Source organism: Monodelphis domestica, chromosome 1 (genome assembly GCF_027887165.1).
Source record: "Monodelphis domestica isolate mMonDom1 chromosome 1, mMonDom1.pri, whole genome shotgun sequence".
Taxonomy (NCBI): domain Eukaryota; kingdom Metazoa; phylum Chordata; class Mammalia; order Didelphimorphia; family Didelphidae; genus Monodelphis; species Monodelphis domestica.
Genome location: NC_077227.1, coordinates 407,676,662 through 407,684,882, shown reverse-complemented (window position 1 = coordinate 407,684,882; position 8,221 = coordinate 407,676,662). Strand labels below are relative to the sequence as shown.

The 8,221-nt window shown below is 43.3% G+C and overlaps 1 protein-coding gene across 2 annotated transcripts in view; it reads left to right on the top strand.

Moving 5' to 3' along the window:
• Window positions 1-4,831: 4,831 nt before the first annotated feature.
• Window positions 4,832-8,221, top strand: part of DNMT3B (DNA methyltransferase 3 beta) — a 63,536-nt gene continuing 60,146 nt past the window's right edge. For both annotated transcript variants that reach the window (XM_056811950.1, XM_056811947.1), the window contains exon 1: window positions 4,832-5,140. The gene's annotated coding sequence lies outside the window, so the exon portion shown is untranslated. The remainder of the gene's footprint in view (window positions 5,141-8,221) is intronic.

Below are 8,221 nucleotides of genomic sequence, written 5' to 3'. Positions count from 1 at the left end.
ACTCTGCTCACCTCCAGCTCTGCTGCCTGTGAGTAGCCCACCTTACCCCGATGTGTTCCCATTGGCTGCTGGACAGAGGGGGGTGAGGATGTGAAAAAATGTTGTCAGGCAAGTGGAGAAGGGGAGGGGAGCAGCTCTGCCAGAGCTTTCTATAGGCCATCTTTGGCACCTGTGCCATAGGTTTACCTTCAGTTGCCTAGGACTTCTCTTAAGTGAAGGGAGAAAGCAGGACAAGACAAGAAAAAGTGAGTATTCCCATTTCTCAATAAGCTTAATATTATCCTTACATTATAGCTTAGATTTTTATAGTCCTTTAAGGCTTGTAAAACCCTTTCTTTGTAAAGCAGTATGGTACAGTGGCTAGAGTGCTGTGATTTTTGGTGACTGAATCCTGTTATAAATTGATTTTGTATCCTCCTCTTTCCTCATTTAACTTTTGTTCTCTGAATGGAAAAGAAAATCTTCTCAATGGGGAAAGATAGATTGTAGGTATATATATATATATATATATATATATATATATATATATATATATATATATGAATGCAGATCTTGCCAAGGGTGGGCAGGCCTGAAATATGACCTACTATTTCCACCATTTCTTCTAGTTGCTTACAAAGCCTTTCTATGTCATTTTTATTTTATTTTTTTTTATTATAAACCCTTACCTTCCATCTTGGAATCAATACTGTGTATTGGTTCCAAGCCAGAAGAGTGGTAAGAACTAGGCAATGGGGGTTAAGTGACTTGCCCAGGGTCACGCAGCTGGAAAGTGTCTGAGGCCACATTTGAACCCAGGACATCCCAACTCTGGACTTTTCTAAGTCATTTTTAGTACAAAGTAAGTGTTTCATAGTCTCTGTTCTGTTTTTGAGAGAGAGAGAGAGAGAGAGAGAGAGAGAGAGAGAGAGAGAGAGAGAGAGAGAAAGAGAAGCAAAGGCAAGATCTAGCAACAAAATTCTGTGATTCAATACCTAAGGAGGAATTGAAGGGTATGCATATTTGTGTATATATGTATGTGTATAGTGATGTCCTACATGTACTCTCCAAATTCCATGTAGGTGTTTAAAAGGAAGAACTTGGGTAAGTTACTTCCACTATGAGTCTTCTCTTATAAAATGAACTAATGTCCCTTCTAGCTCTGATATTCTGTGATTCTATGAATTCTCAATGATTATAATGATTTCATGATGTGGCTGAGAAATCCCTCTCTTGCTTTTTCTACTCAAGGTTTAACTTTTCCTTTTAGGCCCTATACTCTCTTAAAGTTTGTGTCTTGTTCATTGTTCTTGGGCTGATTTAATATCTTCAGATTTATAGATTCTTTTTTGATTTATAGAGATTGGGTTTAGAGTTTGAGAAATGCCATTGTCTTTGTGGGAGCAAAGGATTACCTTAGCAAGAGGCCAAGGCTAGTAGTAGTTACAGATAAGTGATAGCCCCTATTAATATGGAAAGAAATCCATTATTCTTGAAATCTGAGTTACTAGTAGTAGTTGCAGTCTCTTGGAGCCAAGAGTCCTTAAGGGGCTGGTATCTGCTTTTATGGGGACAGGCAAGTCGTTTGTCTATTGGACCTCTGGGAAGCTGGAGCCAGATGAAAAAAGTAGCCAAATTTATTCTTGCATCTGTACCATAAAGAATTATTGAGCATCTTCTCTGTGCATAACATTTAAATGGGCCACTGGAGATAACAAATAAACTAGATTAGACTTCATTCACCATCTCCCATTTCTACACTAACTCTTTACCTATAGCCCTATTTCCTGTTTTCCTTTCCAGGCCTTATCTCCTTTTTCTTTATTTTCCTTATCCCCACTTCCTTATCTCTCTATACATAAAAAAGTGAGGATGAGTTAATGAATACAGGTTATTAAAACTATTATAATAATTCACTTGCTGTTTCCAAGTATTAACTCACAAGTGTTTCCAGCATCCCTGAGATGCCAGGTAGATATAAGGAAGATATATTCTCTACTGCAAAACAACTCACAAAGTACTCTTTCTCTATTCCTGTCACTCCATACCCCAACTACTGGAGCCAGGATTAGCTTTGGATAGGTTGTTTTTTTTTTGTCATTTAAAAAAATTAAGTAAATCTTATTTTCAGTGTCAAAATCTCTCTCTCTCTCTCTCTCTCTCTCTCTCTCTCTCTCTCTCTCTCTCTCTCTCTCTCTCTCTCTCTCTCTCCTTTCTCCCTCTCCTTCCCTCATTCACTGAGAAGGCAAGAAATACAAAACTTATTATAAATATATACAGTATAGTCATTGAAAACAAATTCACATATTAATCATATTAAAAAAAGAAAAAGGGAAGAAAGCATGCTTTAGTTTGGCCTCTGACTCTGTTAGCTCTCCTTCTAGAGACAGATAGTATGTTTGTAAATGTGTTGATCAGTTACAACTTTCAAAATTGATTTTACGATATTGCTTCTATCATACAAATTCTTTTTGTGGTTCTACTCACTTTACTTAGCATCAGTTCTTTTTTTCTCCAATCCATTATTTCTTATAATTCAACATTATTCCATAGTTCAATAGTATCCCATCACATTCATATACCCTAAATTGCTCAGCCATTCCACAATCTATAGACATCCCCTCAGTTGCCAATTTTTTGCCACCACCAGAAGAGCTGCTCTATTTTTGAACATATGGACCCTTTTCCTCTTTCTTTGATCTCTTTGGGGTATAGCCCCAACTGTGGTATCAAAGGGAATGCACAGTTTAATAGCTTTGGGGGCATAGTTCCAAATTGCTTTCTAGAATGGCTGGACCATTTCACAGCTTGTGGAGTTTTTCATCTTATTTCATCTATACCCTAGACCAGGTTTCCTGCACCAAGGGAACAGAATCTTCTTCCCTTCTCTCCGTGGTCTGTACCACAAAGATGACTTGGTAAACCAGTTTGAAGGAGTTTTGTTAGAAAGCAACTGGTTAGAAAGTTAGGTCTGAGAGTCAGTTTCATTCTGAACAAAATCGACCAGTTTGCTAGAAGATGTTTCCTTCCCTTCCCCCCTGCTGGGGCTTCCCCCCCTTGCAGCCAGCCAGAGCAAGGGAGGCAGCTGACTGAAGAGGTAACAAGTTTTTGTTACCACTTTCACTTTTTGAGGTAAGCAGGGCTGTGATACAATTTAACAAATGGGGGGATCCTTGGTTCACAACTGATGGTCTGGGGCCTTAGAAATGAGAGAAGATTTAAACACTTAATCAGTGCTGGAGAGGAAACCGAAATGTTTACCTCGAAATGGTTGATCACATGATATAGTATCCTGTGGATAAAGGAGTTACATTTGTAAAGGACTTTTCAATCTTTCCATTTGTCATTTCTCATGAGCTTCCCCTCCCCCTTTCTCCTGAAGCAGATCTAGACAATTACAACTCTTTTAGGGATCAGGACTTTTTGATGGACCCTTCCTAGGCATAAGTCTCAAGAGCTGGAAGAGATCTGAGACCTTGGAAGGGAAAGCCATACCACAATGGACCTTTAGCATGTGGAAAAACATAAAGAGATGAAAGGGACAGTAGAGACTGGATACTCCATGGCCCTCTTTCTACAGAGGAAGAAAGCAAAGCCCAGAGAAGTGTGGTTTATCCTAGGTCACAGGGGAAAACAGTGGGAAAGCTGAGACTATAGAACCCAAGTCTTTTGATGACCATGCCTTGGACTTTTTTTTGACAACACTAAGTTTCATCTTAAGCTCAAGACCTATGGGCTTGTTCTTAGAGCTTTGTGGGTGAAGCCACAGAAGTGTCTTCTCTTCCATGTGACCCTTCTCTGATGAAGAGGCTGCAGGGGCCTCATACTCTGATGCCTCCTTTCCAGGTACTGTGCTCAGATGGCAGAACAATTATAACAGCCTCTATTAAGAATATTATACTTTGTCACGAAACTTTTAAAAGCATTTCATCTTCATTTTGTTCTAGGAAAAACTTTATAAGGTGGGCTATCAGAAGGGGCCCTGTGTGCTGCTTTTTTCTGCCCTGCAGCTAACTCACTGTAAGATCAGCAGCTTCCCTCTTTTAGACTCTCAGCTTCCCCATTTGTAAAATGAAGAGTTTGGATCTCATTTTTATAGGCGATTTAAGTCCTCTTTCTACTCCGAAGATGTAATAAGAATAATCTCCATTTATTCACTGATACTCAGAAAGTTGGTCTTGTTCAAATACTAGTTAACATACCTGGGACTTGGGAATGCATGACAAAACAGAATTTGGTAGGGAAGATTCAGGGGAGGTTTTGGGGAGATGGTCATTCTGAGTACAGGTGGTAACTATTTCTATCTGACCAGGTGTGTGGGTTAGGTAAGAATTTCTAAGTAACAAGTAAAAGGACTGAGCATATAAGCTTTTTTTTTTTTTTGCTGTAGTTGTTGTTGGGGTGTCCATTCGCCTTGGCCTGCGGTGAGACTTTCCTGGAGTCCGTTCCCCTCTCTGTGCCTCAGGCCAATAATTTCATATGACTCCTACTCTGAGATGTGACTGGTCGGGCCAACCAGGCTTCCTAAGCCTGGAGAAAGGAGCTTTGTGAGCTCGAAAATGTTCTAAAGAATGGTTATATAACACTCTCTAAGAGAGTCTTCTATCTCTCTCTCTTTCTCTATTCCAGGACTGGAAGGGTTTTTTCCGCAGAGATTTTCCTTACTGGGGGTGGGGAAAGTTTCAATGAACTATTTCAAATTTCCCTCTTTCCCTCCCCTCCAGCCTCCGCCCCATCAGCTCTTGGGATGCTGAGTGGTTGGTAGCTGGGGCTCCCCCTCCCCCGACTAGGGGCGGGGCTAGGCGGGGCATGGTTTGCTAGGCCCTGGGACTCCGCCCCCTCCCCACCTACTTCAGCTGCCCCCTGCTCGCAGCTTCGCTCTCTGCGCACAGCCCCCTCTGCACTGTACTTCTCTAGCGGAGCCCTCCTGCTGCAAGGGACTAGAGGACTCCAGCACCTGGAGAGTTAACCTGCTGCCAAGTAAATATAGCTTCGAGGTCGTTGCTTTGAGATTCGAGACCCGGGAAAAGTCAAGCCTGAAGATCTTGCAAACTTCACGCGCTCCTCAGTACTCCCCAGTCCGGCGGGCCAAGCGGGTAGCACTGAACCGTCCCGAACCACATACACCGCATTCGCATTCTCCCTTCGATCTGTGGAGCAGGTGAGCACGCCCCCGACTTCCCTGGATCCCCGCATGGTGTGGAGGGGGTGGGGAGGGGTGGGGGGCGGGGCGGTGGCCTGTGGGACTAACCTTTTCCGTGGGACCGAAGTGGTGTGGGACTATCTGACTGTCCCCTCTGGGTGGGAAGAGGGAGGTGTGGGGTACCTGCCCCGAGGGAAAGAAGGGACATCCGCTTCCACCCGCTAGAAGTGCCGGGGTTTCCGCCCAGAGGGTACCGAAAGGAGGATACTGGCCTCAAGTAAGTGCTGGTGAGGGAGAGTAGGGAGAAAACATCCATCCTTGTGAGAGAGAAGCCGAGGAAAAAAACAGGAATGTTAGGTGTGTATGTCCACCTCTTTGACACCTCCACTTCGAAGAGTGAAAAGGGAGGTATTACACTTACACCCGGAGGGATAGAAGAAGAAGGGTGCTTGCCTTCACCCCCAGGGAAAGATGGGCAATTTCCATCCAGAGAAAGAATAGAGAAGGGATATCTGCCTCCTTTCTCCTACGGAAAGAGTATGAGAACTGTTTTGTGAAAAAGGGGTTTTGCCCTAAGGGGCAAAGAGTACCTGCTGCTTTGAGGGGCGTCCATTCCCTGACCTCTAAAGTCCCTCAGGGGGCAAGGGAAATGGGACTATTTCATTGGGGGAGGTGGGGGAAGAGAAGAAGCCCATATTAATTTGGAAGAGAAATCTGCAATGGAGTTTGGAGGGAGTGGGGAGCCTAGCCTGATATGGGAGAAAAGGTTCATCCTTTTCTTGGTGTGTGGGGCTCTTAGGTCAGGGAAAGGAGTGGGGTTTTGGGGAAAGGGTACTCCAAGAATTGTAGGAGTCGAAAAAAATGTCTTTTCTGGGTTGAAGAAGGGAAGAGGTGGGCAGATGTAGTAGGCTGCAGTCAAGATTTAATAGAGCACCATTTCCAGTCTCAGTTTTCCCTATTGGCTGATCCATTTCCCCTCCTTAGGCACACCTGGGGCCTCAGATGGGGAGGGGAGGAGGTGGGGCTCCTGGAGTTTAAATATTCAGACCTTAGGAGATTTCCAGCTAGTGAATCCTGCAGTTTAAGACTATGAAAACATTGCCAAACTAAGTCACTTATACTCCCTTGGCTTCTGAATGTAGAGTGGTGCCTTATGTGCTCTGGAGTGGGGTGAACAAATATAGGAACTCCTAGAACAGACTGAGAAAAGTGGGAGAGGGAAGAGAAGATAGTCTGACAATTAATAGAAATAGTTATATTTATGTGGAATTTAAAGGTTTACAGGACATTTTTCACATCTGCCCATGAATCTGATCTTGTAATTGCCTGGGGGTGCAAATATGGCTCCATTTTATGGATTTGAGGACTTACTAAAATTTGTAGAATGCTTTCATCACAGCCACAGCCTTTTGAAACCTTGATAGTAGGCTCATTTGTCTCCATTTGGAAGATGAGGAAAATGAGATTCAGAGATGGAATGAGGTGCTGGACCCCACCTCAGGTGTTTGGCACCTGGGCCACTTTCCACTACACTGCTTCCCTTAGGCAGTAGAGGAAGACAGGATCACTCCTTGTTTGTGCTTGTTGCTTAGGGAAAGTTTTTGAGGAGAGGCTGGAAGAAGTTTGAGCAGTGCCATTTTGGATGGGGAATGGGGGCAATTTTGAGGGGTAGTTGGTATCCAACCTTATCTTGGAATGGAAGCAGCATATGATGCTTTGTAGGTGTGTGTGTGTATGTGTATATATATGTACATATGTACATATACATATATATACATATATATATATATATATATATATATATATATATATCTTGGAATTGCTTTTGTGCAGCCTCTGATCTCCAGAGTTGGGTGCAGGAATGCTGCCAGGTTTGAAGGTTAAAGAGATCTTTTTGGGAGAAGTCCAGATCTGGGAAGCCTCTTAGGAGCCTAGGCTTACCCCCTGCATCCCAACTTTAAAACCTTGACTGACTCAGGTCTAGGATAAGAAAGAAACCTGGCTTCCCAGCTGGAGAACTTAAAAGCTATTTATTATAAATATAGTATGAGAAGGGGAGAGGCTTTAGATTTGTAGTTAGAATACTTAAAATACTTGATTTATCCTTCTCCCTCTACATTTGTAGCCTCGGGCAAATCACTTATGTCTCTGGGTCTCAAGTTCTTCATTTGTCATCCTCTCAATTTTCCATTTCCTGCCCCTCAAGGAGTCCTGTTTTTTAATTTAATTTTATTTTCTCTCAACAGTTTATCACTGTTCTCAGTTTAGAGGAAGAAGGTCAATACCCTAGCATATAAGACTATCTTTGCCTCTTTCCTGAGGAGGCCATGGCAAGTTATTTAGCTCTGAGCCTCAATTTCCTTTTTAAAATGAAGGACTTGGTCAGATTATGGCTGCTAAAGTCTTCTTCTACTAATAGATAATAAGATATTAGATTTGTTACCCTTTTAATCTGGGGACAAGTGGAATAGAAATTATTACAGGTGGTGGGGAGAAGGGAGAAGAGCATCCATTAAGAAAGAATCTTGACTCATAAAGTTGTTACCTCCCAGGATGCTCCAGTTTACTGTTAGGTGAGGGAAAAGAATCAAGAAACACCGGGTGATGGGTTAGGGATGAGATAAAAAAGGAAGAGGAAGGGACTTCAAGAGTTACTGGCTCAGTTCCTCCAGGGCTGGGGGAATGAAGGGGGTGGGGAGCAGGGACTGGACTGCCCTCTACCCCGTGACCTACTGGGACCCCTGTCTTTACCAATTAGCACGTTCTGGCCTTGTGCTGGGGATGGCCAGGAGGGGGTCTAGTTAATGTTCTCTTGCCTCTAACAATAGAAAATGTCTAGGGAATAGATTCTAACCAGACCTCTTTCTCTTCTAGTACTTCCTCTATTGAAGTTTAAAAATTTCTCCATCTTAGCCTCACCTTGAGATTCTTTTGTATCCCACCTCCTCCCCCTTTGCTCCAGGCTCACCTTTATTTTTTTCTTGAGTTGGCTTTTGTTCGCCCTAACCCCTCCCCCCCAGGGTCTGGGCTATGGGCTGCAGGCCAGGGCTGGTGTGGAAGCTGCAGGGACGGCCCAGGCCCACTGGGTAGGCTCAGGCC